Source organism: Macaca fascicularis, chromosome X, assembly GCF_037993035.2.
Source record: "Macaca fascicularis isolate 582-1 chromosome X, T2T-MFA8v1.1".
NCBI lineage: Eukaryota > Metazoa > Chordata > Mammalia > Primates > Cercopithecidae > Macaca > Macaca fascicularis.
Genome location: NC_088395.1, coordinates 158279327 through 158299407, shown reverse-complemented (window position 1 = coordinate 158299407; position 20081 = coordinate 158279327). Strand labels below are relative to the sequence as shown.

Below are 20081 nucleotides of genomic sequence, written 5' to 3'. Positions count from 1 at the left end.
TCACCGTGTTAGCCAGGATGGTCTCGATCTCCTGACGTCGTGATCCGCCCGTCTCGGCCTCCCGAAAATTTTTAAATGATGTAAGTAGAAGAGGGATCAAACCATGTGGAGCCCAGGTAGGAGGTGACTACAATATTTCTGGGTAGGATAGAGTTGTTTATTGGTGAACAGTGTTCCCTTCATTAACAACTATAAAACCTAGAACCATAAAACCGTAAAGCTCAGTGAAGCTTGAAGTGCCTAAAATTCTGGAGATAGGGGAGAGCCTCTCCTAGATGAAGTTGTAACCTACAACTTTTTCATCTCTGGGAGCATTTGCCAATTCTGGCCTTGGATAGCAGCTTACCGGGCATAGGGCTCATACTGGTGGATGAGAAGAAACAGCAATGATTTGATGATCACACAGGGCTAGGGTGACACAAAGGAAATATCTGAAACATGTCAAATTAATGGCTGATCTCCCTCTCAATATAATTGGTGAATTTTGAATTTGCACGGAGCATGAGGACAAAAGCTAATACGAAAAACGTTGAAAAGGAGAGCTTCCTTTTCTGCAGTCTTCCAATACTAAAAAAAAGAAGCCATGCTAAACTACTAGTTTAAAATCCTAGAGAGCTATATCCTAGGAACAAGGCAATAGCAAAGACAGACTAGATTTAGTAAAAACTATAATCCAGCACAAGTCCGTTATGAGATTAAGGTAATAATTCTCCCATACTATCTGTATAGCAAAGTAAATAATGAAGCCTCTATGGTGGAAAAGAGACTTCTCTTTGAAAATACTACAATTTTATACACAATGTATGGAATTCAATGAAAAATCAATAGTCATATGAAAGGCAGGACCATGAGACCTAAAACCAAGTTTTAAAACCAAAGTCAAAAACCAAAATATATAAACAGACCTACAGGTGATTTAGATGTCAGAGTTTGTAGATAAGGACTTTAGAAAGCTATGGCTAATATATTCAAGAAAAAAGGGAAATGATTACTAAAGCAGGTCAAATACCTGTATAATTTTAACAGAAAATTGGAACCTATAAAGAAGAATAAATTAGAATTACAGAGAAGTACAATATCTAAAATTCAGAATTCAATGGATAGATTTGACAAGCAGAAGGCAGCATCAGATGACTGAAAAACTGATAAATAGAAAAAAAGCAGAACTGAAGGATAGAAAGATAAATACAGAAACAAGTAAAAAGCATGTGGGTCACAGTAAGGGAATATAAATCATCCTATTATAAAGACGCATGCACATGTATGTTCATCACAGCACTACTCACAATAGCAAAAGCATAGAATCAACCTAAATGCCCATCAATAATAGACTGGATAAAGAAAATATAGTACATATACACCATGGAATACTCTGCAGCCACCAAAAAAGAATGAGATCTTGTCCTTTGCAGGGACATGCTTGGAGCTGGAGGCCATTATCCTTAGCAAGGTAACACAGGAACAGAAAACCAAATACCGCAAGTTCTCACTTATAAGTAGGAGCTAAATGATGAGAACACATGGACACACAGAGGGGAACAACACACACTGGAGCTTTTTGGAGGGTGGGAGGAGAGAGAGGATCAGGAAAAATAACTAATGGGTACTAGTCTTAATTACCTGGGTGACGAAATAATCTGTACAGCAAACCCCATGACACAGGTTTACCTATGTAACAAATCTGCACATCCTGCATATGTACCCCTGAACTTAAAATAAAAGTTAATAAAAGAAATTACAATGTGTAATTTGCAGAGGATAAACAGGCAGATAAAGGAGCAAAAGCAATAATTAAGTAAAGGCCAAACACTTTAAAACTGCTGAAAATTATCAGCCCTAATACTCAAGAAATCATATAAACATGAAGCAGCATAAATAGAATGAAAAAATTTCTTATTCTAAAGTTTATATGGAAATATTTAAAGTAACAAGAATAGTTAAGGTGATCTTAAAGAATAATAAAGCTGGGAAATTTACATTAAAATCTAATCTGATATCAGATATCTAGTGGTATTTTGAAGTTACAGTAATTTAGAAAAGGTATTATTGCTGCAAAGTAGACAAATATACTCATGGAACAGAATAGAAGAGAGAGAGAATGAGAGAACGAGAGAGAGAGAGAGAGAGACAGAGAGAGAGAGAGAGATTCATCTTGACTCTTATGTCACATGATAAGCAAAAATAAATTCCAGATGGTTTGCAGATCTAAATGTGAAAGAGTGAAAGGTAAAACAATCCAGCTTTTATTAATAGAAGAAAGCATAAGAGAATGTCTCCATGATCTTGGAAAAGGTAGAGGTTGCTTACACAGGACATAGATTATCATTATTCATAAAGGTAAAATAGAATGACTTAAAATATATTAAAAATTAAGAAATTTTCTTTATTAGAAGATCATTAAGGGAGTGAGTAGAAGCCACAGAGAGGGAGAAAGTATTTGCGTTGCATATGCATAACAAAGGACTCAAAAGCATAAGGCATCCTACAAATCTGTATAAAAAGTATCTGAAACCTTGATAGAAAAAAGGCCAAAGTCCCGGGAGGGTCCCACACCCACGGAGCCTCCCTCATTGCTAGCACAGCAGTCTGTGATCTACTGGCAAGGCAGCAGCGAGGCTGGGGGAGGGGCGCCCGCCATTGCTGAGGCTTAAGTAGGTAAACAAAGCTGCTGGGAAGCTCGAAGTGGGTGGAGCTCACAGCAGCTCAAGGAAACCTGCCTGTCTCTGTAGACTCCACCTCTGGGGACAGGGCAATAACAAACACAGCCGAAACCTCTGCAGACGCAAACGACTCTGTCTGACAGCTTTGAAGAGAGCAGTGGATCTCCCAACACGGAGGTTGAGATCTGAGAAGGGACAGACTACCTGCTCAAGTGGGTCCCTGACCCCTGAGTAGCCTAACTGGGACACATCCCCCACTAGGGGCAGTCTGACACCCCACACCTCACAGGGTGGAGTACACCCCTGAGAGGAAGCTTCCAAAGCAAGAATCAGACAGGTACACTCGCTGTTCAGAAATATTCTATCTTCTGCAGCCTCTGCTGCTGATACCAAGGCAAACAGGGTCTGGAGTGGACCTCAAGCAATCTCCAACAGACCTACAGCTGAGGGTCCTGACTGTTAGAAGGAAAACTATCAAACAGGAAGGACACCTATACCAAAACCCCATCAGTACATCACCATCATCAAAGACCAGAGGCAGATAAAACCACAAAGATGGGGAAAAAGCAGGGCAGAAAAGCTGGAAATTCAAAAAATAAGAGCGCATCTCCCCCGGCAAAGGAACGCAGCTCATCGCCAGCAACGGATCAAAGCTGGACGGAGAATGACTTTGACGAGATGAGAGAAGGCTTCAGTCCATCAAATTTCTCAGAGCTAAAGGAGGAATTATGTACCCAGCGCAAAGAAACTAAAAATCTTGAAAAAAAAGTTGAAGAATTGATGGCTAGAGTAATTAATGCAGAGAAGGTCATAAACGAAATGAAAGAGATGAAAACCATGACACGAGAAATATGTGACAAATGCACAAGCTTCAGTAACTGACTCGATCAACTGGAAGAAAGAGTATCTGCGATTGAGGGTCAAATGAATGAAATGAAGCGAGAAGAGAAACCAAAAGAAAAAAGAAGAAAAAGAAATGAACAAAGCCTGCAAGAAGTATGGGATTATGTAAAAAGACCAAATCTACGTCTGATTGGGGTGCCTGAAAGTGAGGGGGAAAATGGAACCAAGTTGGAAAACACTCTTCAGGATATCATCCAGGAGAACTTCCCCAACCTAGTAGGGCAGGCTAACATTAAAATCCAGGAAATACAGAGAATGCCACAAAGATACTCCTCGAGAAGAGCAACTCCAAGACACATAATTGCCAGATTCACCAAAGTTGAAATGAAGGAAAAAATCTTAAGGGCAGCCAGAGAGAAAGGTCGGGTTACCCACAAAGGGAAGCCCATCAGACTAACAGCAGATCTCTCGGCAGAAACTCTCCAAGCCAGAAGAGAGTGGGGGCCAATATTCAACATTCTTAAAGAAAAGAATTTTCAACCCAGAATTTCATATCCAGCCAAACTGAGTTTCATAAGTGAAGGAGAAATAAAATCTTTTACAGATAAGCAAATGCTTAGAGATTTTGTCACCACTAGGCCTGCCTTACAAGAGACCCTGAAGGAAGCACTAAACATGGAAAGGAACAACCGGTACCAGCCATTGCAAAAACATGCCAAAATGTAAAGACCATCGAGGCTAGGAAGAAACTGCATCAAATAACGAGCAAAATAACCAGTTAATATCATAATGGCAGGATCAAGTTCACACATAACAATCTTAACCTTAAATGTAAATGGACTAAATGCTCCAATTAAAAGACACAGACTGGCAAACTGGATAAAGAGTCAAGACCCATCAGTCTGCTGTATTCAGGAGACCCATCTCACACGCAGAGACATACATAGGCTCAAAATAAAGGGATGGAGGAAGATTTACCAAGCAAATGGAGAACAAAAAAAAGCGGGGGTTGCAATACTAGTCTCTGATAAAACAGACTTTAAACCATCAAAGATCAAAAGAGACAAAGAAGGCCATTACATAATGGTAAAGGGATCAATTCAACAGGAAGAGCTAACTATCCTAAATATATATGCACCCAATACAGGAGCACCCAGATTCATAAAGCAAGTCCTTAGAGACTTACAAAGAGACTTAGACTCCCATACAATAATAATGGGAGACTTCAACACTCCACTGTCAACATTCGACAGATCAACAAGACAGAAAGTTAACAAGGATATCCAGGAATTGAACTCATCTCTGCAGCAAGCAGACCTAATAGACATCTATAGAACTCTCCACCCCAAATCAACAGAATATACATTCTTCTCAGCACCACATCGTACTTACTCCAAAATCGACCACGTAATTGGAAGTAAAGCACTCCTCAGCAAATGTACAAGAACAGAATTTATAACAAACTGTCTCTCAGACCACAGTGCAATCAAACTAGAACTCAGGACTAAGAAACTCAATCGAAACCGCTCAACTACATGGAAACTGAACAACCTGCTCCTGAATGACTACTGGGTACATAACGAAATGAAGGCAGAAATAAAGATGTTCTTTGAAACCAATGAGAACAAAGATACAACATACCAGAATCTCTGGGACACATTTAAAGCAGTGTGTAGAGGGAAATTTATAGCACTAAATGCCCACAAGAGAAAGCAGGAAAGATCTAAAATTGACACTCTAATATCACAATTAAAAGAACTAGAGAAGCAAGAGCAAACACATTCGAAAGCTAGCAGAAGGCTAGAAATAACTAAGATGAGAGCAGAACTGAAGGAGATAGAGACACAAAAAACTCTCCAAAAAATCAATGAATCCAGGAGTTGGTTTTTTGAAAAGATCAACAAAATTGACAGACCACTAGCAAGACTAATAAAGAAGAAAAGAGAGAAGAATCAAATCGACGCAATTAAAAATGATAAAGGGGATATCACCACCAACCCCACAGAAATACAAACTACCATCAGAGAATACTATAAGCACCTCTACGCAAATAAACTGGAAAATCTAGAAGATATGGATAATTTCCTGGACACTTACACTCTTCCAAGACTAAACCAGGAAGAAGTTGAATCCCTGAATAGACCAATAGCAGGCTCTGAAATTGAGGCAATAATTAATAGCCTACCAACCAAAAAAAGTCCAGGACCAGATGGATTCACAGCTGAATTCTACCAGAGGTACAAGGAGGAGTTGGTACCATTCCTTCTGAAACTATTCCAATCAATAGAAAAAGAGGGAATCCTCCCTAACTCATTTTATGAGGCCAACATCATCCTGATACCAAAGCCTGGCAGAGACACAACAAAAAAAGAGAATTTTAGACCAATATCCCTGATGAACATCGATGCAAAAATCCTCAATAAAATACTGGCAAACTGGATTCAGCAACACATCAAAAAGCTTATCCACCATGATCAAGTGGGCTTCATCCCTGGGATGCAAGGCTGGTTCAACATTCGCAAAGCAGTAAACATAATCCAGCATATAAACAGAACCAAAGACAAGAACCACATGATTATCTCAATAGATGCAGAAAAGGCTTTTGACAAAATTCAACAGCCCTTCATGCTAAAAACGCTCAATAAATTCGGTATTGATGGAACGTACCTCAAAATCATAAGAGCTATTTATGACAAACCCACAGCCAATATCATACTGAATGGGCAAAAACTGGAAAAATTCCCTTTGAAAACTGGCACAAGACAGGGATGCCCTCTCTCACCACTCCTATTCAACATAGTGTTGGAAGTTCTGGCTAGGGCAATTAGGCAAGAGAAAGAAATCAAGGGTATTCAGTTAGGAAAAGAAGAAGTCAAACTGTCCCTGTTTGCAGATGACATGATTGTGTATTTAGAAAACCCCATTGTCTCAGCCCAAAATCTCCTTAAGCTGATAAGCAACTTCAGCAAAGTCTCAGGATACAAAATTAATGTGCAAAAATCACAAGCATTCTTATACACCAGTAACAGACAAACAGAGAGCCAAATCAGGAATGAACTTCCATTCACAATTGCTTCAAAGAGAATAAAATACCTAGGAATCCAACTTACAAGGGATGTAAAGGACCTCTTCAAGGAGAACTACAAACCACTGCTCAGTGAAATAAAAGAGGACACAAACAAATGGAAGAACATACCATGCTCATGGATAGGAAGAATCAATATCGTGAAAATGGCCATACTGCCCAAGGTAATTTATAGATTCAATGCCATCCCCATCAAGCTACCAATGAGTTTCTTCACAGAATTGGAAAAAACTGCTTTAAAGTTCATATGGAACCAAAAAAGAGCCCGCATCTCCAAGACAATCCTAAGTCAAAAGAACAAAGCTGGAGGCATCACGCTACCTGACTTCAAACTATACTACAAGGCTACAGTAACCAAAACAGCATGGTACTGGTACCAAAACAGAGATATAGACCAATGGAACAGAACAGAGTCCTCAGAAATAATACCACACATCTACAGCCATCTGATCTTTGACAAACCTGAGAGAAACAAGAAATGGGGAAAGGATTCCCTATTTAATAAATGGTGCTGGGAAAATTGGCTAGCCATAAGTAGAAAGCTGAAACTGGATCCTTTCCTTCCTCCTTATACGAAAATTAATTCAAGATGCATTAGAGACTTAAATGTTAGACCTAATACCATAAAAATCCTAGAGGAAAACCTAGGTAGTACCATTCAGGACATAGGCATGGGCGAAGACTTCATGTCTAAAACACCAAAAGCAACGGCAGCAAAAGCCAAAATTGACAAATGGGATCTCATTAAATTAAAGAGCTTCTGCACAGCAAAAGAAACTACCATCAGAGTGAACAGGCAACCTACAGAATGGGAGAAAATTTTTGCAATCTACTCATCTGACAAAGGGCTAATATCCAGAACCTACAAAGAACTCAAACAAATTGACAAGAAAAAAACAAACAACCCCATCAAAAAGTGGGCAAAGGATATGAACAGACATTTCTCAAAAGAAGACATTCATACAGCCAACAGACACATGAAAAAATGCTCATCATCACTGGCCATCAGAGAAATGCAAATCAAAAGCACAATGAGATATCATCTCACACCAGTTAGAATGGCAATCATTAAAAAGTCAGGAAACAACAGGTGCTGGAGAGGATGTGGAGAAATAGGAACACTTTTACACTGTTGGTGGGATTGTAAACTAGTTCAACCATAATGGAAAACAGTATGGCGATTGCTCAAGGATCTAGAACTAGATATACCATATGACCCAGCCATCCCATTACTGGGTATATACCCAAAGGATTATAAATTATGCTGCTCTAAAGACACATGCACACGTATGTTTATTGCAGCACTATTCACAATAGCAAAGACTTGGAATCAACCCAAATGTCCATCAGTGACAGATTGGATTAAGAAAATGTGGCACATATACACCATGGAATACTATGCAGCCATCAAAAAGGATGAGTTTGCGTCCTTTGTAGGGACATGGATGCAGCTGGAAACCATCATTCTTAGCAAACTATCACAAGAACAGAAAACCAAACACCGCATGTTCTCACTCATAGGTGGGAACTGAACAATAAGGTCACTTGGACTCAGGAAGGGGAACATCACACACAGGGGCCTATCATGGGGAGGGGGGAGGGGGGTGGGATTGCATTGGGAGTTATACCTGATGTAAACGATGAGTTGATGGGTGCAGCACACCAACATGGCACAAGTATACATATGTAACAAACCTGCACGTTATGCACATGTACCCTACAACTTAACGTATAATAATAATAAATAAATTAAAAAAAAAAAAAAGAAAAAAGGCCAAAGTCTCTAATGGGCACTTGTTAAAACAGTTTCCCAAGCTCACAAACACACACAGACAGCAGGCATGCACATGCACATGCACACAGGCACAAGCACACACACACACACAGTGCTGATTGTATTAGTCAGCAGAGAAATGCAAAATAAAATCCAAAGTCTACCAGTACACACCCATTAGAATGACTAACATAAAAAAGACAGAAAATACCACTTCTTGGTGAGGATGTTGAGCAAATCTGTACTCTCATGCACTACTGATAAGAATGTAAATTTGTACCAAGGTTTTTGAAAATTGTTTGGTGCTATTTAACAGTGGTGTACATGTGCATATCATATAACTTTGCATCTCCAGTCCTGAGCATAGTTCCAAACAGGCATCATTGTTTATGTATACCAAAAGGCATATTAAGAATGTCCATAGCAGAGCTAATTGTAATAAACTCCACTGGAAACTCCCTTAATGTCCATCAGAATGGAATAAAAAGCTGTAGCATAGTCACACAATGAAATACTATACAGCAATGACAATTATATTACACTCAACATGGATGAGGTCACAGCCACAATGCTGAGCAAAAGCCAAATACATAAGTATATACATAGTCTGATTCTATTTATACTATATACACAAACAGGCAAAACTAATATGTGCTGTTAAAAGTCATTATTCATAGAACACTTTCAAACTTCTTAATGCTCTTTATTCATAATACGGATCTCTAACTTTTAATAAATAAAAATATTAATAGTAACTTTAGAAGTATTCATAAAGAGTGGTAGTATATGAAAGATTACTCAGACACTGGAAAATGATAGCAAACTGATAGTATTTGAATAACAACATTTGAATTTCTTAATAAAGTTAACAGCACTACACAGAATCACTCATCAAAATTGCCAGTTTAAGGATTTATTTTGCTTCTTAAACTTGTTATTTATTAGAAGAACACTCTCAGGGTTTGTGTATAGTATACTATGCATATGGTGTATAGTATTTTATGCATTTAGAATACTGTGTGTGCAGTATACTATACATATAAAATACTATGTGTATAGTATACTTATGTATATAGACTTACTAATATTAAATATTCAAAAATTACCATCGGCAGCATAAAGGGCCATTAACACACTTATAATAAGCAAAATCAACTGATCAGATTGTGACCACTTTAATCCTTTGTACTTCTGTTCTGACACCTGAGAATTTCAAAACTTTAAATCAGTGTGACAGTGTTTCCTGCTCTTGGTTTTGAGTTAACATCAATAGATTCCTTCAAACTAGTAAAGTCTCTATGTCTATTGTTAAGCTTTAATTCTTACAAGATCATTATAATACTTTTTTCTATTTTTGCTCATTTCTCAAGTATTTTTCTCTGGATTTGATATTCAGAAAAATATGTATCTTTCTCAACACAATGTCAGGAAGGAGTTTCCACAGAGAAGCACTAGTCAGGATAGTGGTTACCCTTGGTGAGGGTTGTTATTGGAAAGGGAAGCAAATGATACTCCTGGGTGCTGATTATCTGGAATGTAACTTTGGTGTTCATTAAAGAGATCTGGATTGGAGATTTAATTTAGGTGTCATCCACATAGATGATGTTTACAGTCATACAGCTAGATGAGATCACTACAGAAATGACTATATACAGAGAAAAGAAGAGAATCAAGGAAGGACTTTCTTTTTAGACATGGTAACATTTAGAAGCTAGAAAGAAGAGAATAATTTAATAAATGTGAAGACAAAGGCAGGTGACGTATGAGAAAATCTAAACGGAACGTGTTGACCTGGAGGCCAAATAAAGTACATCAAGAAGGAGAGTGATTTAAATTCTTAAGTTCCTAAGTGGGCAGTTAAAATTAATCTTAGAAAACCTTTAGTGAGGAAGCAATTCTGGAATGACAGAGTTAGAACTTCTAAAATCCACTCCTCCATAAAAGCAAGGAGACAATTTTCAAACATTGTCAAAATAAACTCTCTCCAAACTTCGGAATTTAACAAAAGTCTCCTAACACTCTGAAGAATGTTATTCAAGAAAAATGATTAGTTCTCAGTAAGACCAGGGAGCCCTATTCCCATCTTCTTCTTCCCTCCTCTGTAGAAGCCTTGAAGATTTTGTCATGATGAAAAGGTCAATCCATCAGAAAGAAAAATAACAATTATAAAGAAATACACACTTAAACACAGAGCCCCAAAATACATGAAGGAACACTGATAGAACTGAAGGGAAAAATAAGACAATTCAACAGTAATAATTAGAGATTTCAATATTCCACTTTCAGTACATAGATAGAACAACTAGGCAGATCAACACAGAAATACAAGATTTGAACAATTCTATAAACCAACTAGACATAACCAACATCTATAGAGCGTTCCACCAAACAACATCAGACTGTACATTATTCTCAAGTGCACATGGAACATTTTCTGAGATAGACCATATATTAGGTCATACAGTAAGACTCAATAGATTTAAAAGTATTGAAATCATACAAAGTACATTTTCTTACCCAAAATTAGAAATCAGTAAGAAAAGGAAATTCCCAAAATTTACAAATATGTTGAGATCAAACAACACATTCTCCTCTTAAATAGACTGATCCAAATAAAAAATCACAAGGGGAATTAGAAAATATTTTGAAACAAATGAAAATGATGACATAACATACCAAAACTCATGGGATGCATCAGCTTAAAGAAGTGCTTAGAGGGAAATTTATCATTGTAAAACCTATATTTAAAAGAGAAATCTAAAATCAATAACCTGAACTTCCACCTTAAGAGACTAGAAAAAGAAGACCAAACTAAATCCAAAGCAAGCAGAAGGAAAAAATAATAAATATTAGAGTACAAATAAATAAAATAAAGAATTTTAAAAATTAAAGAAAACCAAAAAATCTAAGTTATTTGAAAAGATCAGCAAAACTGATAAACCTTTCACCAGACAGACAAAGCAAATAAAAGAATAGAATCACATTACTAAAAGCATGAAAGAAGGCACATCATGCTTGCCTTACAGAAATAAACAGGATTTTATGGAAATACTATGAGCAACTGTACACCAACCAATTAGATAACCGAGATGAAATGAAAAAAAGTCATAGAAATATACAAACTGATGGAACTGACTGAAGGAGAAATATAAGTTTTCATTGACCCTATACTAAGTAAATAGGTTACATTAGTGATTTAATAACTTCTCACAAAGAAAAGCCCAGGCTTAGATCTAATTGTACAAAACATTTGAAAAAGACTTGATACCAATCAATACCAGGGTTTCACAAATAATTCTTCCAAAATATAGAAGGGGAAAGAACATTTCTTAATTCATTCTACGAGGCTAGTGTTACCCTGATACCAAAACCAAAGGTCACTAGAAAATACAACTATAGACAAGTATTTCTTATGACTATAATCATAAGACAGCCATAAGACACAAAAATCTTCAACGAAACTCTAGCAACTGATTCAAGCAACTTATAAAATGGATTATACATCAGTTTTAAGTGAGATTTATCCCAGGAATACAAAGTTGGCTCAACAACGAAAAGCTATTCAACATAATATGACATAATAATAAAATGGACAAAAACCACACGATCATCTCAATACATAAAGAAGCATATATACTCTGCACTAGAAATTCAAAATTTTCTTAATTTGCCAGTAATTAGTGGCTATAACTTGTCCTGTCACTGTGAATAATAAAAGTTTTGAGAATTGCAATTATTTGATTAAGTTATAAACCAATATAGTACCTGTTTCCATTTGGTTTTATATATACCAACCTCGGACTGTAGCTTTCAGATTCATCAGAATGCCTAAATTTTTAAAAAATTATTTTTGTTTTAATCGACAAATAAGTGTGTATACTTTTTGGGTACAATTAGATGTTTCAATAAATATATATATTGTGTAATGATCAAATTGGGGTATTTAACATTTCCATTATCTCAAACATTTATCATGTATTTGTGATGAGAACATTCAAAATCCTCTTTTCTGGCTATTTTGAAATATATCATACAATATTTTTTTAAATATAATCAGCCTTCTGCACAATAGCACACCAGAACTTATTCCTTCTATCCAACTATACCTTGTACCCATTAATCAATCTCCCTCCATTAGCCAAGCTCTCTCCAGGCCCTCTCTCTTCTCCTTCCCCAGCCTCAGGTAACCGCCATTCTACTCTCTACTTTTATGATATCATCTATTTTAGATTATGTATATGAATGATACAATGCAATATTTGTCATTCTGAGCCTTGCTCACTTCATTTAACATAATATCTTCCAATTTTATCCACATTGCCACAAATAATAGAATTTCATTCTCTTTTTATGGCTGAATAGCATTCCATTGTGTGTGTGTGTGTGTGTGTGTGTGTTTATATAACATTTTCTTATTAATTCATTCATTGGTGGACACTTGGATTGATTCCACATCTTGTCTATTTTGAACAGTGCTAAAATAATAATTGAAGTATAGATATCTCTTGAACATACTCTATTTATTTTGGGTGTATACCCAGTAGTGGAATTGCTGGATATTATGGTAATTTGGTTTATAATTTTTTGAGGAAACGCCTTACTTTTTTTCATAGTGGCAGTACTAATTTGCATTCTCACCAACAGTGTATAAGAAAGAGTTCCCCTTTATTCTCATCTTTTCCAGCACTTGTTCTCTTTTGTCTTTTTGATAATAGTCATTCTAACCAGGGTGAGGTGATATCTAATTGTGGTTTTGATTTACATCTCTGTAATGATTAGTGATACTGGGCATTTTTTATATACCTGGTGGCCGTTTGTATATCTTCTTTTGAGAGATGTCTATTAAGGTCTTTTGCCCATTTTTAAAATCAGATTTTTTTATATTGAGTTATTTGAGTCCCTTATATATACTGGATATTAACCCCTTATCAGATGTGTACTTTGAAAATATTTTTCCCATTCTGTGTATTTTCTGTTCACTCTGTTGGTTGTTTCATTTGCTCTACAGAAGATTTTTAGTTTGATAAAATTCCATATTTCTACTTTTGTTTTTACTGCCTGTGCTTTTGGATTCTTATCTAAAAGAACCTTGCCTAGATGACTGATGGCATGGAGAATTTCCCCTACATTTTCTTCTAGTAATTTTATAGCTTTGGGTTTTACATTTAAGTCATTAATCCATTTTGATTCGATTGTTTATAGTGAGAGATAAGGGCTTAGTCTCATTCTTGTACATGTGGACATGCAGTTTTCTCAGCACCATGTTGAAGAGGCAATGGGATTCATCCCAGGGATGCAAAAATGGTTGAAAACATGCAAATGAATAAATGTGATACATGACATCAACAAAATCAAGGACAAAAAACACATGGTCATTTCAGTAGATGAAGAAAAAAATATTCAATGAAGTTCAACATCTCTTCATGATGAAAGCTCTTAACTAATTAGGTATAGAAAAAGAATGTACCTCAACACAATAAAGGCCATATATAACAAACCTACAGCAAACATCATACTGAATGGAAAAGGTTGAAAGCTCTTTTCTAAGATCTGAAACTGTGAAACAAGGCAAGGATACCCAGTCTCACCACTTCTCACAACTACTGGTGAGAAGTCCTAGAAGTGCTAGAAGTCCTAGCCAGAGCAATTAGGCAAGAGAAAGAAATAAAAGGCATCCAAATTGGAAAGGAGGAAGTCAAATTGTCCCTATTTGCAGATGACATAATCATATAAATAAATATATATATATCCATACACACATACATATATGTGTGTATATGTGTGTGTTTGTGTGTGTATATATATCCCTAAAGAACTAAATAAAAAATTGTTAGAATTAATGAAGAAAATAAGCAACATGGAAGGATACAAAATCCACATACAAAAGTCAGTACCATTTCTATATGTCAATAGTGAACTATTTGAAAAAAGAAAGTGATTCCATTTACAATAGCTACAAAACAATAATATTCCTAGGAATAAATTTAACCAAGGAGGTAAAAGATCTCCACAATGAAAACTATAAACACAAATTAGAAAAACAGAATAAGACACAAATAAGTAGAAAGAGGTCTTATGTTCATGGATTGGAAGAACTGATACTGTTAAAATGTTCATGCTACCCAAAGCAAGCTACACATTCAATACAATTGCTATCAAAACACCAATTACATGCTTCCTGAAATAGAAAAAAAATTCTAAACTTCATATGAAACCACAAAAGACCCAAAATCTCCAAAACTATACTAAGCAAAATGAATAAACCTAGGGACATCACACTACCTGACTTCAAAATATACCATGAAGCTATAGTAACCAAAACAGCATGGTAGTGGCATAAAAATTGACACATAGAACAATGGAACATAAAAAGACACATGCAGTTGTATGTTTATCACAGCACTGTTTACAATAGCAAAGTCATGGAATCAACCTAAATGTCCATCAGTGGATGACTGGATAAAGAAAATTGGTACATATATGTATGTACACACACAAACACATACACAGACACCATGGAATACTACTCAGCCATAAAAAGGATGAAATCATGTGTCTGCTGCACCATAGATGGAACTAGAGGCCACTATCCTCAGTGATATAGTTCATAAACTCAACTACTGCATATTCTCACTTGTAAGTGGGATCCAAATAATGGATACACATGGATACAGAGAGTGGAATAATACACACTGGAGATTCCAAAAAATGGGAGGGTATGAGGGGGTGAAGATTGAAAAAATACCTGTAGGGTGCAGTGTTTAGTATTTGGGCAATGGGTACACTAAAAGCTCAGACTTGTTCACTACACAATATATCAGTTTAACAAAACTGCACTTGTAGTCTCCAAATCTATAAAAATAAATAAATAAAGGAATAAAGAATACAGAAATAAACCTACATATTTACAGCCAACTGATTTTTGACAAAAGCACCAAAATACACATTAAGGGAAGGGCAGTCTCTTCAACATATGGTGCTGGGAAATCTGGAGAATCCTTGGATTTTTACTATGTCCAAACCAAACTTAAGTTCTTTTCACTAAAACTCTTTGTGTTCTGTATCTTGGTTTAGATCCTGTATTCTGGTTACTTACCTCCTCAACCTTGTATCATATCCCTTTCCCCATTACACTGGCCTTCTGCCAGTTCCTAGAACTCTTTACCACATAGAAGACTTTGCATTTGCTGGTTTTGGGGAGTTTGGGAGGTTTAGTTGTTTTGTTATTATTTTGGCCTGAAATGTTTTCCATCAAGCTCTTGCATGACTGACTCCTTCTCATTTTTTTAATATTTTAGATTAGAAACTACCCTCAGAGAGATCTTCTCTTATCACTGTATCTAATGACGCCCCTCCTCACCCTGTAACTCTACTTTATTTTCTTTATAGCATGCACCACTATCTGTTACTATATTATTTATTTACTTGTTTATTGTCTGTCTTTTCTCACTAGACTGTAAGCTCAATGAGGTGATGGGGCCTCAAATGATTTATGACCTCTGTGTCTTCACTATCTAATATGATGCCTTGATATTTGTTGAACGGGTAACTGATTAAATCAATTTATCAAGCAAGTGGTTTCTGACAATATTTCAAAAGAAATACATTCTCATTTGTGCTAACATGGCAAGATTGTTTGTTACTTCCATTTTTCCTGGGGTGTGTTACGTACCAAGGCTCAGATAACAGAAGGAGGCATTTTGCTAAGCAACTAAAGACAAGGAGATGCTTTAGCCATTATAACTCATATGAGATATATTGAAGGGCCCATTCAGCGAGTGCAAAAGTTCTAAATGTCAGGTAGATATCCTTTCTTCAGGAACCAGTCCCTCCACCCTACCCCAGCTCCTCCATGAAAGTACAATGATTGTAATTGAGATGAGGGGGCAGTTTTATAGGAGAGAAGCTGAGGAATTAAAGGAGCCCAAATCCATGGAGGAAGGAAAGCAGAAAGAGGCCTAACTGGGAAGAATTCTGTTCCCCAGTGGGTGAATAAATTCCATCATTATCCATGTACTTGCAAAAGCTACAATGTTAGGATCATGTAGAATCTTTTTTAAATGTCCTTTTTCCTTTCTTAACCACATGAAAACTCAAAAATTATAATCATTTCTACTTCTGAAATCGCTCCGTCCCACTCAGTTCAACCCACTGTCTAGTATATTATGCCTATGGGTCACTGACACCAAAAGGCATTGTGATGACCTTTTAAATACCGTCTTGGCTTCAGTTTCACTCTTTTCCACCAGCCATCCCTATGACAGCCAGGGTGATCTTTCCCAAGCTTATATCTGGTCATGTCATCTTTCTCCTTTAGGCATGTCCACAACTCGTTGTGTGTACACACATGTGCATATTCCAACAGAGGTTCCCACTTGCCCATTAGAAGTTTCTTCTGGGGACTATATAATAAAAGCAAGAAATCCAGGACTGCAAAAACTCTTATTTCTTAGGGTAGGCAATTCAGACTTTTTTTTTTTTTTTTTTTTTTTTTGAGACAAAGGCCTTGCTCTATTGCCTGGGTTGGAGTGCAGTGGCTCGATCATTGCTCACTGTAGCGTTGAACCCCTGGGCTCAATTGATCCTCCTGCCTCAGCCTCCTGAGCAGCTGGGGCTACAGGCATGTGCCACCATGCCCAGCTAATTTTTAATTTTTTTTTTTTTTTTTTTTTTTTTTGCAGAGACGGTTTCTTTCTGTGTTGCCCAGGCTGTTCTCAAACTCTTGGCCCCATGCAATCCTCCTGCATTGGCCTTCCAAGGTGCTGGGATTACAGCATAAACCACTGTACCCAGACTAACTTGGATATTTTATCCTATTTATTAAGCTTCCTTCTGGCCTGTGACTCCAGTGATACTATTAATTCCTTTACCACTCCATGTGCTCACATACTTTTTGCCTTGACTATGTTGTTCTTTGCTAGGAATGTCCTTCTTTCACCTCCTAAAGGTGGCGTCGTCTTCTGAGTATCATTTACTTTAGGAATCCTTCTGTAACACCCCACTCTGAGCAGGAGTAATAGTGCTCACCTGTTTTTACTTAACACTTGTGTTTATTTCACTAGTGTGCATACTCCTATATTCCAAATTGCACTACAGCCATTGTGCTTTCTCTGTCTCCCCAAGTAAATTGTGGGCTTCCTGATGTGATGGTGGCCACTGTGCCTTCACAAACTTTGTTTACCAGTACAGGTCAGGCTCCAAGCAGACACTTGATCGAGTAATTTTCAATTTGTTTTTGTTTTCTTCTTACAGTTACTCATGTCTTTCCTGCTTTGCCCTCTATCTTATGAGAAGAGGGTATTTTTTTCTCCACAAATCCCTCTATTCCCATATATTATTGCCAAAGACATTAAATCATTGCTTTCTGCATAAAGTAAGTTGCTACTCTGGCCAAGTGAATTTTCTGAGATACTGATAGCTGCACAATTTATTGTCACATCTGTGTTAGGATCTGCTTGGATTTTCAGGGTGAATATTCAGGGCTGTCTGTGCCAGGTACTTAGCTTAAGTTAAGAGCTCCAGCAAGAAATTCATTTTCCTTTTTAAGGGTGGAAACAAAATCTTCCATTGCTTACACTTTCCATGAACAAACCTGTTTAGATTTTACACTGTCAAAATCTTGGGTAGATTGGATAGAACATGGCACTATCTTTAAACAAAAAGTGTTACAACCATCTGAACAGCAAAGGTAAGAAGACATATACAGATGATTCCCTGCTTAGGAGTAGGGGTACCCCAAGCATATGTACTAAAGATAAAAGACTCTGGGGAAAAATAAGAGCACAAGGGTCTTATGAATTCATATTTCACTGATAGTATTATGACTGCCTCATATAATATCAGTATAAATTTTAGGTAAGGGTATGAGAAGGGTTCTGAGAAGATTTCCCTTTCTTCTTGGTGATAATAGTTTAAAGGTCCACAATTCAAGCTGAGAGCCCTAGATATCCCATAAGTAGAAGAGGATGCTTTGTTTTTAAGGTGGAATCATAAGGAATCATAGCCATCTATAGGAGAAAGTCCCTAGACCACAGGTTGTAAATTGGGAGCTTCAGGTGTGATTTGTTTGATCCACACACTGTTTACAACTTTTAAAATTATTTGCTAAGATTTTACATTTGGGAGATGTCACATAAAATTCCACATTTGCTTATTATTTCACAAAATCAGAAGATTGACAACACTGGGCTCAAATCCTACATGGCTTCAATCAGTCAAAGCCAAATAGTGACTATCCCTTGTAGATGAGGATATGCTTTCCCTTTCCTCATAACCTCCATCACTTTCACCTCACTCCCTGAAAAGGGAGTCTAATATCAATTGCCAGTAATCATCTCACTTGCACTTTTGTTTTACTTACAAGAGAATTAAGAGCTCCCAGTAGAAATGAGGAAAGTGAAAGAGTTCTTGTACCATATCTATCAATTTTGTTTTTTAATTAAGACATGCTGAGATGGCTATACTTTAAACAAGATGGGAGAGTTTACATTTTCTTATAGAAATAAAAGATATTTTCCCATCTTTAAGCACACAAAGCATGCTTCTATTGAAAACATAAAACTTCATATATCAAAATTATGCTATTCATTACAAAAAACATATGATTTTTATATAGAAGAACTGCACAATGAAAATATTAATTAAAAACATTGAAAGTTAGGTTTTGTGCTTCAATGCATACACTAAATTTTATTGCTAGAAAATGTGGTTATGCATTCAGCAACAAACCTTTAGAGGCATCAAAATGTTTCATAGGTACCAAACTTGTAAAAAAAAGTCTATTAATTGCATCAGAAATGTATGTGTCCAACTAGAAATATTGTTGTTGTTGTGTTGAAGAAATGACTGAGACTATATACAAGGCAAGTTATGTGGAAAAGTTAAACTTCCTGTGATATTTTCCTTTGCAGCGTATGAGAGCACAGATATAAAAAATACCATAGAGTTATGAATATTTGTTCATGATGTCAATGAGAATTTTGATGTGATTGGAGAAATTTTTAGTGTGCTACTCATCACAAACAAAGCAGGAAATTACTTATTTAGGTGTATTGAAAAAGTTTTAAAAAGTGTAATGTAAGCAGATCACAATTAGTACCCATGAATAGCTGTTAATGTCAGACTTGTGTAATGTATATCCAATGTTGCAAAGTTTTGCAGGGACCCAGCATTTATATTTGTTTATTGGCAGATTCACCAGAAATTATTTGCTTTGTGGTAAAAGGTTTAAATAGAGTATATTAGGGGTATAGTAGTTGCCACCATGAGGTAGAGGAACCCCTCTTCCCCTCTGACTTGAACAACAGGCAGCTCAAAACTTGAAGGAAAAGGGTATACAGTATGTGATCAGCTTCCCTTTATGAGCCTGGGTGCCTGAGTTAGGGCAAGTACTTACCCTAGATATAAAATCCACGGTGGAAAGAGTTAATCACATCAGGGAAGGAATCAACTCATTTCTTTAATATACTGACTAACATTAAGTAACCCCACCTCATTTCTCACCATTTCCCTTACTCACACCCCTGTTAATCTATACAAATTCTGTACTTGACATTGGAATTCTAAATGCAAGCCTTGACATTAATGCTGATGCAAAAGAAAAGGTGTCAGTTGTCTTGTTTGCATATCAAAATGATAATAAGTTATGAAAGAAAATTAATTATTGTAATTTTAATTTGGAATTTTTCTTTTTTAACTTAAAATATCACTAGTTTGAATT

At 36.5% G+C, this 20081-nt stretch overlaps 1 protein-coding gene across 4 annotated transcripts in view; it reads left to right on the top strand.

Annotated features, from left to right (window-relative positions):
- GABRA3 (gamma-aminobutyric acid type A receptor subunit alpha3) overlaps positions 1-20081 on the top strand; it is a 289983-nt gene that overhangs the window by 230384 nt on the left and 39518 nt on the right. The gene's annotated exons all lie outside the window — the stretch shown is intronic.